Source organism: Arachis ipaensis, chromosome B05, assembly GCF_000816755.2.
Source record: "Arachis ipaensis cultivar K30076 chromosome B05, Araip1.1, whole genome shotgun sequence".
NCBI lineage: Eukaryota > Viridiplantae > Streptophyta > Magnoliopsida > Fabales > Fabaceae > Arachis > Arachis ipaensis.
In genome coordinates, this window is record NC_029789.2 from 87664517 (window position 1) to 87678981 (window position 14465).

Here is a 14465-nt window from a genome sequence, read left to right on the forward strand (position 1 = left end):
AGCAAAAAGCTGGACCTAAAGTTAGCATCAAACTTTTGCACAAACTTTTGGTTGAAAAGTTAGCCCCAACGTTAGCCCCCTAACTTGGAGGCTAACGTTGGAACTTGAAAATTCTCCCATGGGCTCCAAAAGTTTGCGCCAACGTTAGCCCCCTAACTTTGAGGCTAACGTTGGCACATAAATTTCTCCCCTGGGCACCAAAAGTTTGCGCCAATGTTAGCCCCCTAACTTTGAGGCTAACATTGGCACATGAATTCCTCCCTGGCCATCCAACGTTTGCGCCAACGTTAGCCCCGTAACTTGGAGGCTAACGTTGGCACATGAAAATTCAATGGGGAAGGAGCAAAAGTTTGCGCCAACGTTAGCCCCCTAACTTGGTGGCTAACGTTGGCGCCACAAGGGGGTGGGGAAAATTTGGCTAGAAACTTGGCAACCAATTCATCCCAACTAGTTATACTTCCTTGGGGAAAGGTTTCAAGCCATTGTGCCACTTCATCCTTCAGTGAGAAGGGAAATAACAAGAGCTTAATGGTATCATGGTCTACACCATTGAGATTGACAGCCCCACAAGTTTTCAGAAAAATGGATAGGTGCTGTTTAGAGTCTTCCAAGGGATTCCCACCATAGGAACAATTGTTCTCTATTAGTGTAATGAGTTGTGGCTTCATGTTGTGATGTTCTTCTTTCTCAGAAACTCCTTCTTCCCTGTGATATATAAATCAACAACGGAACACACAGCGATTCTCTTGAAAATTGAGTGTAGCCGGTTGAGACAAAACTTCAAACAGTTAGTGGGTTAGTCAAAAATTAAAGAAAAAGTGCTTGATCTAGATCACCACCTCACTTTATCATTTTCAATCTAATCAATCCCCGGCAACGGCGCCAAAAACTTGATGAGATATTTTGGAGGAAAAATAAATTTCTCCAAAAACACCCAAAACTAACCGGCAAGTGTACCGGGTTGCATCAAGTAATAAAAACTCACGGGAGTGAGGTCGATCCCACAGGGATTGAAGGATTGAACAATTTTAGTTTAGTGATGGATTTAGTCAAGCGAATCGAGTGTTGGTTGGGTGATTTGTGATTTGCAGAATGTAAATTGCATGAAAGTAAAGAGTGCAGGAAATTAAATTACTGAATCTTAAGGAACAAGAAATTAAATAGCAGAAACTTAGAGTGCAAGAAATGTAAATTGCGGAATCTTAAAGCGCAAGGAATGTAAATTGCTTGAAATGTAAAGGGGATTGGGATGTGGATTTGCAGAAATTAAACAAGGAAAAATTAAATTGCATCAAACAAAAGAGGGAAAGGGAATTGGGATTGAACCGGATATGAAGCAGAAAAGTAAATGAACGTAGAAGGCAGTAAACAGAGAAATGAAATGAGAAATTCAGATCTCAGGTCCCAGAGACTAGAAAACTAAGTTTGTGCAAAAGTTTGATGCTAACTTTAGGTCCAGCTTCTTGCTTCCTGGTTCAATTTCACTTATTCCATTGTCCTCTCTTCACTCCTAGCCATTCCTTCTTGCTTCAACCTTTCTCCAAGCCTTCTTCACCTATCATTAATCAACCAAACTCATCAAAGCTATGCTCAAAATCATGAGATATTCATTCTTTCATAATTTGCAACAAATATAGCATAAAACCTCATGAAATGGCATGAATTCATATATGGTTGGTTCAATCAAGGGAAACATGAAAATCTACTCAATTAGCTTGCTTGTAGCTCAAGAAAGTGCATAATTCTAATGAAAACAAAAGAAAAAGACTAGCTAAAACAGGCTAGGATGACTTGTCATCAGGGATCGACCTCACTCTCGTGAGTTTTTATTACTTGATGCGACCCGGTACACTTGCCGGTTAGATTTGTGTGTTTTGGGAGAAATTTATTTTTCACCAAAATACTCATCAATACTCAAGGGAGGAAAAATCAAAGTTCTTGAGATCATATCTCAAGGCATTAGAAAGATGGCAGAGAAAAGCGACTCAAGAAGAACATTAGGTTACCCCAGCACTATTTACCGAATATGCAAAAAAGTTAGGGTGGTTTTTGAAGATGAGAACCCCATTTGGATAAAGGAGGGCATTCTAAAAACGGTCGGAAGGATGAATGCTGCAGCATCTCTCCTGCCTCAACGGAAGCAAAGAAAGAGGACAGCCCCTCAAGTAGTAGAAGGCCAAGTCTCAGAGGGTCAAGCACAACAGACCTTGGACATGCATCAATTGCAGGAGGCCATTGATGGCTTATCTAGACAATATTTGGAAAGCCAAGGAGCACAGAAAGAGCTTCAACTACAGATGATGGGTCAGCAAGAGGAAAGACTTTCAAGATGGATGACTCAGCAAGGTGAGTGGCAAAGGCAAATGATGGAATAGCAACTAAGCCAAGGACAACAATGGGGAGAAGCATTCAACAGGATGGAACAAAGGCAAGACGAGCAACAAGAATCCACCCATAGGCTAATCAACATCCAAGCACATCAAGGGACACACATACATGAGATGCATCGAAGATAAATAGAACAGGCAGAACTATTGGACGAGTAAAGGGCATTCGCAGAAGGAGTTTACATGAGCCAAACAGGACATCATATAAACACTCAAGCCAGGCTCGGCTACTTAGTGGGACAGCTGCCAGTATTGCATCCAGGAATAGCCAAGTATGACGAAATGAAGGATGAATTAGCACGAAAGGAAAGACAAAGGGTGGAAGAGAGTCATGAGTCAGTGAGGAAGGCACTTGAGGATTGGAAGCAAGCAAGATTGGCACGGATGCGAGGAAATGCAAGAGGAAACAAGGAGGAAAAGCAAGGAAAAGAGCATGGACATCCACAACAGTAAAAGGTGGTGGAGTTCCTTCTTTGTTCCATCTTTCTCTATGTCTTAAAATAAGGAAGATCTTGTATGAAATAGAACTTGCTTCCATGTTATGTTAAACCTTTTTCAATCATGTCTTTTAAGTTTGTGGTATTGAATAGGTCTATGTGTGCTAGTCTTTAAATGTCACTGCATCATTCCCTTATTTACTTGTAAGCTTGTCCTTTTTAAATCAAAATGAAAAAGAGAATGATTATGTTTTTAAAAGACCAGAGTAGAGTTCATATTGTGGAAGTGCATTCATGAATCTTTGGGGTGATCATAAGTTAGCTAAGTTAGTTCAACCACAAGGTTAGGAGGACAACTATCTATCCTGAATACTTGACTCTGGATATACCCATGAGACTGAGCATATGACAAGATCCTAATAAGAGAAAAGGGAAAGAATAATGGAAGTGAAAAACAAAAGAAAAAGAGCAAGCAATAAGGCTAGGCATCAATGGTTTTAATCTTGAGACAAGTGTCTGTGGTGCTCCTGTGTGAGGGATCTACTTAGATGAATAAGCTCTTAGGGGTGCTCATTACTCATGACTTGGACTAGAGCTTTGATGCACTTTATTGCTTGATTTCAGGACCAAAAGGAAGCAAGAAAAGGGGAGGTAATTTGCAAGGTTAATAAGAAAAGTGATTGCTAATAACACTCTCAAAAAGCCATCAATGCCCATGTTAGAGAGTCACGTTAACTAAGTTAACGTGAACTCTAACGTGGAGAAGAGAAGTTGAGCCAACGTTAGTGACACTTAACATTGTCACTAACGTTGGCAATTACTCATAAGTGGCCACGTTAGAAGCCACGTTAACCTAGTTAACGTGGCCTCTAACGTTAAGGGGGGAAGAGAAGCCAACGTTAGTGACACTCAACAATGTCACTAACGTTGGCCTATGGTGCAAAGTACCACGTTAACTCCCACGTTAACTTGGTTAACGTGGGAACTAACTTAAGGGATGAAGAGTTGTCGACAACGTTAGTGACACTCAACATTGTCACTAACGTTGAAGCAACCACACAACCCCCAAGAGTCACGTTAACTTCCACGTTAACTTGGTTAATGTGGAAGCTAACGATGAGGAATGAAAGTGGGATTCGACCTCACTCTATTGTGAGTTTTTACTTGACGACAAATTCGGTACACTTGCCGAAAGGAGATTTGTTGAGAGACAAATTTTCCGTGCATCACCTCCTGGTTAAGGTTAGGAGCTCTATTTATTTCTACGGATTAATATTGTTACTCTTCTATTTTAATTAATGTTCGATTCCATTCTAAGGTGTTGTTTCCATTCTTAATCTTATGAATCTGGGGTGGAACGACAGTATGACCCCTTATTTTACATCAGCAATTATGATTCTCAACAGAGCTATCTAGCTTGGGCTACATCTTGAAAACACTCCTCAAAAACTGAGGGTTACCTACGGCTGATTGGGATATGTGACATGAAATCCTGTTAGTTTTGGGTAATCAAGGTTTCTGTGGTGCTAAACTAGATTTCTAAACATCACCATATAATCAGAAAGAATTGACCTTGTCTGTGGCATTTTAGTAAGATTTGGGGAGATTAACTCTCTAAGACTTTAGACTTTAATTACTTATGGTTTACCATGGAATGAATCATTAATTGTTAAAATACATAGTAAGAAGTATTAATCCGGAAAGATAAACATTTCTGAGACCTTAACTATTTTCTTATTATTGTTTTACACTGATTCTTTACTGCTTTCTTTATTATCTTGTTTTATGCGTTCTCAACAACAACCCTCTTTTCTGTTTGCCTGACTATGTCTTGCAAGACAGCTATTACTTGATCAATCCAAAAATCCACATGGGATCGACCCTCACTCACCTGAGGTATTACTTCGACGGCCCGGTGCACTTGCCAGTGAAGTTGTGCGAGAACTAATTTTGCGCACCGATCGTCTTACAATCCTGTTTTCTATCTCTCAGGATGATTAATGCATGAGCACCTTATACCATTTTTCTAGCTGTTTTTACATTGTTTTTCGTTAGATTTTATTAAGTTTTAGTATGTTTTAGTACAAAATTCACCTTTAGATGCTACCTTGAGTTTTTGTGTTGCTTTTATGATTTTAGGTGAATTTCAGGCAAATTTGGCAGAGTCTTGTGCAAAGACAAAGAAAGGATAGCAGATGTTGTCAACCCTGACCTCCTTGCATTCCAACGAGTTTAACTTGAGCTATAGAGGTCCAATTGACGTGTTTTTAACGGTGTTAGAAAGATAACTTCAATAGCCTTCCAACAATATATAGTAGTTTATACTTCTCTTCTGGAATTACTACCAAATCAGGCGCTAAAAGCCAAGCTTGGCGTTTAGCGCCCAAGAAGGAGTATCTCCCAGCGCTGAACGCCCAAAATTGGCGTTCAATGCCACCCAGGGAGCAAAGGACCAGAAGCTCTCCTCCCTTATCGGCAATCAATGCCCAAATTGGCGCTGAACACTAATAAACAGCCAAAGCATTCACCAAATGGGCCCCAAAGTTGATTTTAGCACTCCTTAGGATTATCTTATCTTATCTTTGTAATTTTAAATTTATGTTGACATCTTTTAGGTTTAGCATTTACTATTTAAAGAGGAGATCAGTTAGGTTTAGAAGACACAGATCTTCTTTACTTTTAAGAACTATTTTCTCTGTACGTCAAGAGCATGTAAACCTCCTGGTTAAGGTTCAGAGCTCTGTTTATTTCTATGGATTCATATTATTACTTTTCTTTTTTAATATATGTTTGATTCCATTCTAAGGTGTGACTCATTCTTCATACTAATGAAAATGGGTGGAACGGAAGTATGACCCTTTTTCTACATGAGTTCTTGTGATACTTGGCCAAGGTCACTCGAACTACAGCTTGATAACACGGCTCCTAGACGGCTAATCCACAATTCTTTGGGGACATGGGAATATCTGTTCAGCCGGGATCTGGGGTGATTAGGGCCTTTGTAGTATAAACTAGAATACTGAATTTCACCCTCTAATCCGAAAATAACTAACCTTTTCTGTGGCGTTCTAGTAGGATCAGAGGAGATTAATGGATAAAGGTTAATCACTTACAGTGTTCCGTGAAATGAATCATTCATTGTTGAAGTAGTTAGTAATTAATCCAGAAAGATAAACATCTTCGAGACCTTAACTACTTTCTCATCATTATTGTTTTACTCCTTTACTTGTGAAGTTACTGTTTATGCGTTCTCAAACAACCATCATCTTTTACTATTTTCCTGACAAAGTCCAACAAGATAGCTATTGCTTGCTCAATCTGACAATCCTCATGGGATCGACCCTCACTCACCTGAGGTATTACTTGGATGATTCGGTGCACTTGCCAGTGAAGTTGTGCGAGTTCTAATTTCGCGCACCAAGTTTTTGACGCCGTTGCCGGGGATTGTTCGTGATTGACAACTACCTGTTTTCTTGTTGCTTAGATTAGGTAATTTTATTAGTTTTTATTTAATTTATTTTGCTTTTAATTTTCTATTCCTATTTTGTTTATTTTCTTAAATTTTCGAAAATTTATCTTAGTCATCTTTTTCTTTTATCGAACTTTGTTTTCAATTTAATTTCAAATTCCATGTTTGGTGTCTTTTTGTTTTTCCTTTTTCTTCCTTTGATTTGCAAAATTTATTGTGTTTGTTTTCCTTAATTTTCGGTTATTATCTTGTTTCTTTGTCTTGGTTATCTTATCTTTATTTGATCTCATATTTTAAGTTTGGTGTCTCTTTTTATCTTGTTTGTTTTCTTGAGATCTTGTTTATCTTTTCCTTTCACTTCTGAATCTTTGTTATCTTCTTTATTTAATTTCAAATTTCAAGTTTGGTGTTTCTTTAGTCTTTCTTGTTCATTCTTTTTAAAATTTCGAAAATTAATAAAATACCCTTTCTTTTGACTTGTCGAAAATTTTAGATTAATTATTGCGTCTTTATCTTATTTTGATTTAATTTCAAATTTTAAGTTTGGTGTCCACTTAGTGATCTTTTTGTTTAATTTAATTTTCTTTTTAATTTTCGAATCATATCTTGTTTATCTTTCTTGATTTTTGATCTTTATCTTATTTATCTTTTCCTTGATTTTCAAATATTAGTTATCTTATCTTATTTTCATTTAAATTCAAATTTTAAGTTGGTGTTTCTTTAGTGTTTTCTCTTTCTTTTCTAATTTCGAAAATTTTTAAACCCCTTCCTTTCTAAATTTATTTAATTTTTTCGAAATTTCTAGTTAGTATTTCACTTTTTTTATTTAATTTTTGAATAATTTCAAAATAAAATATAATAATTTTCGAAAAAAATCTTTGAATTAAATCTCCCATCTTTATTTTCAATTCTTTTTTATTTACTTTATCTTACTTTATTTCTTTATTAGAATATCTCACAGGGAATTCCCTATACTCTAACATAGAGCCCCGCACTTTTCCTTTTCTTGGTTTGTTTCTTGCTGTTTATGAGTAGGAACAGGGATACAGAGCCCCTCCTTGATTTTGATCCTAAACTTGAGAGGACCTTAAGATGGCGTTTGCAACAAACCCAAGTCTGCAAAGCCGAAGAGAATCTCACAGAATTCTTTGTGAGGGAAGCTGAAGAGACAACTATGGTAGGCAATAATCCAAATGCTGACGAGCACGCCCGAAAGGTGCTCATATCTGATTTCCTGCAGACTTGTGACACGGTCATGACTAATGGAGTGAACTCCGAGGTTTACAAGCTCATGCTCTTCCCATTTGCTGTGAGGGACAAAGCAAAGCTAGGTGGCTGGATTCTCAGCCTAAGGAGAGCCTAGACACATGAAAAAAGGTGGTCAATGGATTTCTAGCCAAATTCTTTCCACCTCAGAAGCTGAGTAAGCTTAAGGTGGAAGTCCAGACTTTCAAAAAAAGAGGGAAAGTCCCTCTATGAGGCCTGAGAGAGGTACAAGATGCTAATCAGGAGATGCCCTCCTGACATGATCTTAGACTGGACCATGTTAGAGATCTTTTATAATGGCCTCTCTGAAATGTCCAAGATATCACTGGACCATTCTGCAGGTGGATCATTGCACATGAAGAAGACACCTTAGAAAGCACATGAGCTTATTGAGATGGTAGCCAATAACCAGTACATGTACACTTCTAAGAGGAACCCTGTGATGCCAGGGCATCTTGGCTAGTTTTACTAGCCATTTTTTGTATGCTTTAGGTTAGTTTCATGCATTTTCTTACAAAATAAGCAAGTATTTGGTTGAAAATGCATTCATACCATGATTCAAGCAAACATTGTGAATTTTGAATGATTTCATGAGAATTATGCATGAATTGAATGATAAAATAGATGATGCATGATCTCAGGATTAAGAGCAAGACTTTGATGTACTTTGTTTGATTGATTTCAGGTAACAAGAAGTAGAGAAGAGCCACGTTAGTGGCTACGTTAGTGCCACTAACGTGGCCATTAAAGTGAAAGGAAGGAGAGCTTGGAAAGTTAGTGAGAACGTTAACGCCACTATCGTTAGCGAAGGGCAAGAAGACCCACGTTAGCGACCCCGTTAGCACCACTAACGTGGGCACTAACGTGGAAGAAAAGAGAAGCCCCAACGTTAGTGAGAAAGTTAATGGCATTAACTTTGAAGAAGGAGCAGCGTTATTGGCAAAAGTGAGTGCCAATAACGCTAGCGAAGCAAAAGAAGACCCACGTTAGCTTCCACGTTAGTTACATTAACGTGGGAACTAACGTGGAAGGAAAGGGAAGTGCCAACGTTAGTGGAAAAAGTGAGTGCCACTAACGTTGGTGAAGCAAAGGAAGACCCACGTTAATGGCCACGTTAGTTACACTAACGTGGACATTAACGTGGGCAAAAGACTCACCTATCAGCCTGACCATGCCTTCTTCAAACAAGAATAACTTCAGCCACAAAGCTCCAAATGAGGTGATTCCAATGGCATTGGAAAGTAGGATTCCAGATCTTTCCAAGCATATATGGCACTACATGATGGACACTGAATCTGAGGGAGAAAACCTGGCCCGAAAGTGCAAAGATGAACACGGTATCAACTTGTAGTAAGGCCAGCTGACCTCTTCACCTTCCAAGAACTGTAACTCGAGCTGTAGAGCTCCAAATAATGCGCTTTCAAAGGCGTTGGAAAGTAGACATCTAGGGCTTTCCAACAATATATAATAGTATGGGGTCGACATTAAGTTTGAGCTCCAGAACCTGGCAATATTAACCCCTTGGACGCGGACGTTATTGGCACTCACTTTTGCCAATAACGCCAGCCACTATGCCAGCAACCCTGTCCCCTTCAAAGGAGCATAACTTGTGTTACAGAGGTCCAATTGAGATGATTCTAGTTGCGTTAGAAAGCTGACATTTAGAGCTTTCCAACGATAAATAATACTCTATAGTGGGAATGAAATTGAAGCACAAACCAGAGGCATCTTTTAAGCCCTAAAAACACCAACTGGGTAGCAAGTGTGACGTTAGCCACGCTAACTTCAGCACTAACGCCACACTTGTAGCGTTAGTGTGGCTAACGTTAGCACTGACATTAGCACCTGGACCTCAACTTGATTTACTTTCAAGGACCACCCAACCTCAAGGAAGCAAGCCCACAAGTGTCAACCAATCAAGGCCACAAGAAGCATCTAGAATAGGAATTTTCATTTAATTGTAATTTGCTTTTAGTTTGATTTCGTAATTTAGGAGAGCCTATATAAGGGCCTTAGTTTTTACATTCAAAGAGGACGGACATTCGTGAATGGGGGATTGAAGAGGGGTCTTCGGACTCCCTCCCCTCACACACTTTTCCTTCCCTTTCTTTTCTTTGTACTTTTCATTTATGAATTTTGAAGTTTCAGTTTTAATCTTTATCTTTACTTTTCTGCACTTTCTTTCTTTTCTATTTTGGTAGAGCAATGATCAACTAACTCTTTTCATTGGGTTAGAGAACTCTATTGTGATTAAATGGATCAATTATAGTTCTTATTCTTCTTCTTCTTTCTTTTCTCTTGATTTTACTAGAGAGCTTTCGATATTCATCCAATTGGGTAATTGTCTTGGAAGAGAAATTGCTCATACTTGGATTTCCTCTAAACCTTGGAAGAAGAATGAGGAAATGATGCTAGAAATGCTCTCTCACAGTGGATTAGGTTGGGGGTTGGATAGATATTGTGACATTTAATCCTACAATACTTTGATCTATGAATGTGTGTGGTATAATCAGTGACCAAACTTCATCTCTTCCCATGAGCAATTAAATCAAGGAATTGGGAAATTGTTCAAGCTTAGAGAGATTGGATTGCCAAGGAATTGGGATCCAATCACTTAAGATTGCCAAGGAGGTCAATGAATGCATTGATTGAGGAAGAGATGAGAATGAACTTGATCCGGATGATTGCAATATCTCTTGATCCCAATGTTCATTTTATTTTTAGTTCTTACATTTACTTTTCTTGCCATTTTACTTTTCTGCACCTTATTGCTTTCTTTACTTTTATGCCATTTACATTTCCTTGTTACTTATCACTCCAATATGATTCGTCTAACTAGGATAATTAATCAACTATTGATTGCTTAATCCGTTAATCTCTGTGGGATTCGACCTCACTCTTTTGTGAGTTATTACTTGACGACAATTCGGTATACTTGCCGAGGGAAATCTGTTGAGAGACAAGTTTCCGTGCATCAAGTTTATGGTACCGTTGTCGGGGATTAATTGTGATTAACAAACTACCGGTTGATTGATTTACTAGATTAGACACTTTTCTTTTGTCTTTGTTTTCTTTTGTTTCTTTATTTTCTTTTGCTGACTAACTGTTTGTGATATTGCCTCACTGGGAATTTTCTCATCTGTGACAATGGAGATTCCAATTTCTTTTGGTGATTATTGTTTGAGACAGAGCTTTTTGCAGGAAAGAAAGGAGCATCCATCATATTTTAGTCAATCAAATTTCATGGAAAACTCTCCACCACCACAGAATGATTCACTTTACTATGCTCATGGTGGGTGGGAGTATCAAGAACATGAAATGGGATACTTTCCAGAGCCACAAAATGGTCCATATTTTGGCAAATTTGATCACTACTCAAGTTGTGGCTGGGAAGATCAAAATCAAAGATATTTCACTCATTCATACCCCATTCATCAAGAGCCATCACCTCTCAATTATCCAACCTCACCTCCAAGTTTTACATGCCTAAATTCTTCATCATTTGAGTATGCCTCAGCACAAAAGTCTATCTCAAATCCATACAATTCATTTCACCATTCACAAAACTCAATCCACTACCCACAATAGTCATACCACTTTCAGAACACACAACCACAAAACAACCAATTCCATTCACAAGCCAACCCTGACCAACCATTAAAACCTACCCAACCTCCTTTAGATAGACTTGCTAGGATGGAACTCATCATTGAAGAACTCAAAAAAAGTAGAGAACAAGAGAGACTTGCTAGGATAGAAATCCTCCTTGAAGAAATAATAAAGACAAACAAAGAGGAGAAAAGAGTAAAAAGGGACCATGAAGAAAAATTGAGACAGAACGCACAACTCTATTCTGAAGAACAATTCATTGAAGAGCTGAGATCACAAAGAGAGACCACTTCACTCTCTCCAGAAAACAGAGGAGTTCATTCAAAGGTCAAGAACAAGGAAGGAAGTCAATCAAGGGAACCCACACTCCAATGAAACAGAGAGTTGCATAGAGGGTGAGTTCATTGAACCACCAATTCAAGAAGATCTTGATGAAGAGGATGCTCCAACAATCATACAACACCCAAGTACTGAAATCAAGGTGGTGAAGGCAATCAACATGAGCACTAAAAAGAGGATGGTGACCAAGAAAAGAAGGACAATATCCATGAAGAAAAAAAGGTCAACCAAAAGCCATCCCACTCCTATCCCAACAAGCAAGTTTACTCAAGCTAATAACAAAAGAAAGCTTGCTGGGGAGAGGCACTCAAAACAAGGGGCATTAACTGGCTCCTCTTTCCTCTCGATGTCATTCCTCTTAACAAACTGGAAGAAGAGGAAGAAATTCATGAACAACATGTCAAGCTAATGACGTTAAAAGAGCGCTTGTTGGGAGGCAACCCAACCGTAGGTAACATTTTCTTTCCTTACTTAGTTTACTTTCAATAATTTGACATATGATTGCATTCTAAGTTTGGTGTTGCCATGCAACAATTTGATTTTCAATCTTCACTAGGTACTTGCAACATTCTAAATTGAGAGTGTCACACTAAGTTTGGTGTTGCCACTTATCTTTCATGCAAGCTAACAAGCACACCACTTATTAATGCAATAAAAATGTCTCTGTTTGTATCTCTTGTGCCTTTATTGTACCCTTAATTTTGCTTGCTGAAATACATGCATACTCACACTTCTTTCTAAGACATTCATGATCCATCATAGACCCCATCACCACTATTTTAATTGTTGCTTGAGTATAAGCAATCATTCTATGTTTGGTGTGGGAAGAGGAAGAATATGAGGAAAAGGGCAACAACAATGACGATAAACTACAAGGTGGTAAATTTCCTTTTTCCTCTTACTTATTTCCAGCACTTTAAATTGCATGATTGTCTTCTATTTTCTTTGTATGCATGTGTGATTACTCCTTGTGAATAAGCATAATTTGATATTTGATTTGTAACATGTTGCTATGATATCATGATTATCATCTTGAATTTTACTTGCACCCAATATCTCTAAGAATGCAACAAAGAAATCATTCTTTTGAAAGGAAAATGTTGAAGAATTTTATAAATCTTGGGGCAAGAAAAAGATTAAGAGGAGTGGAGGTTTTGATTGTATGATTGTGTATTGAGGTTGCATGTTTGTGAAAACTTGCATGGGAGCTCATAGACAGGAAATGAAATTTAGAGAAGTATTATGGAATTTCTCAAACATCTATTGTTCCAAGAAGCAGCAACAAAAGAAAACAAAATAAAAAAAGAAAAACAAAGAACAAGCACAAGGCTCTGAGCATCAATTACTAGGAAGAAAAAGAAAGAAACAAGAACTCCAAGAGTTATTGTCCTAGTTAAATGCTTGTGGTGGATTTGTGTCAAAGAGAGAGGCTTGAGCAAGTATATCATAAGGGATGGTTCAACACCTAATACCTTAGACCAACTGGTTTGGGAGTATTGATTGAAAGCTTATCTTAAAAAGCCACTTTGAGACATGATACCTAGAGTCGAGGCCATAATACAAAAAGAAAAGAAAAATGCTAGAAAATAAGTGCTGCTTCAAAGGTGGCAATCTATAAAGAGGATTCCATAATATCATTTGAATGAAAGTCCTAAGATCTAAGACTTCCAAAATGTAAGGACTAATGAGCACTAGAATCCTTGCATAAGCATACAAATTAGAGTAAAACCCACTGTCACTTATTCACTTCACCCACTAAGGCATCATAAGCAATTCTTCAATGCATTCCAATTAAGAGAATTCTTTGTGCATAGTCCTTTTCTTGCTTGGGGACAAGCAAGAATTAAGTTTGGTGTTGTGATGCCAGGGCATCTTGGCTAGTTTTACTAGCCATTTTTTGTATGTTTTAGGTTGGTTTCATGCATTTTCTTAAGAAATAAGCAAGTATTTGGTTGAAAATGCATTCATACCATGATTCAAGCAAACATTGTGAATTTTGAATGATTTCATGAGAATTATGCATGAAATGAATGATAAAATGGATGATGCATGATCTCATGATTAAGAGCAAGACTTTGATGTACTTTGTTTGATTGATTTCAGGTAACAAGAAGTAGAGAAGAGCCACGTTAGTGGCTACGTTAGTGCCACTAACATGGCCATTAAAGTGAAAGGAAGGAGAGCTTGGAAAGTTAGTGAGAACGTTAACGCCACTAACGTTTGCGAAGGGCAAGAAGACGCACGTTAGCGACCCCGTTAGCACCACTAACGTGGGCACTAACGTGGAAGAAAAGAGAAGCCCCAACGTTAGTGAGAAAGTTAATGGCATTAACTTTGAAGAAGGAGCAGCGTTATTGGCAAAAGTGAGTGCCAATAACGCTAGCGAAGCAAAAGAAGACCCACGTTAGCTTCCACGTTAGTTACATTAACGTGGGAACTAACGTGGAAGGAAAGGGAAGTGCCAACGTTAGTGGAAAAAGTGAGTGCCACTAACCTTGGTGAAGTAAAGGAAGACCCACGTTAATGGCCACGTTAGTTACACTAACGTGGACATTAACGTCGGCAAAAGTCTCACCTATCAGCCTGACCATGCCTTCTTCAAACAAGAATAACTTCAGCCACAAAGCTCCAAATGAGGTGATTACAATGGCATTGGAAAGTAGGATTCCAGATCTTTCCAAGCATATATGGCACTACATGGTGGACACTGAATTTGAGGGACAAAACCTGGCCCGAAAGTGCAAAGATGAACACGGTATCAACTTGTAGTAAGGCCAGCTGACCTCTTCACCTTCCAAGAACTGTAACTCGAGCTGTAGAGCTCCAAATAATGCGCTTTCAAAGGCGTTGGAAAGTAGACATTCAGGGCTTTCCAAAAATATATAATAGTATGGGGTGGACATTAAGTTTGAGCTCCAGAACCTGGCAATATTAACCCCTTGGACGCGGACGTTATTG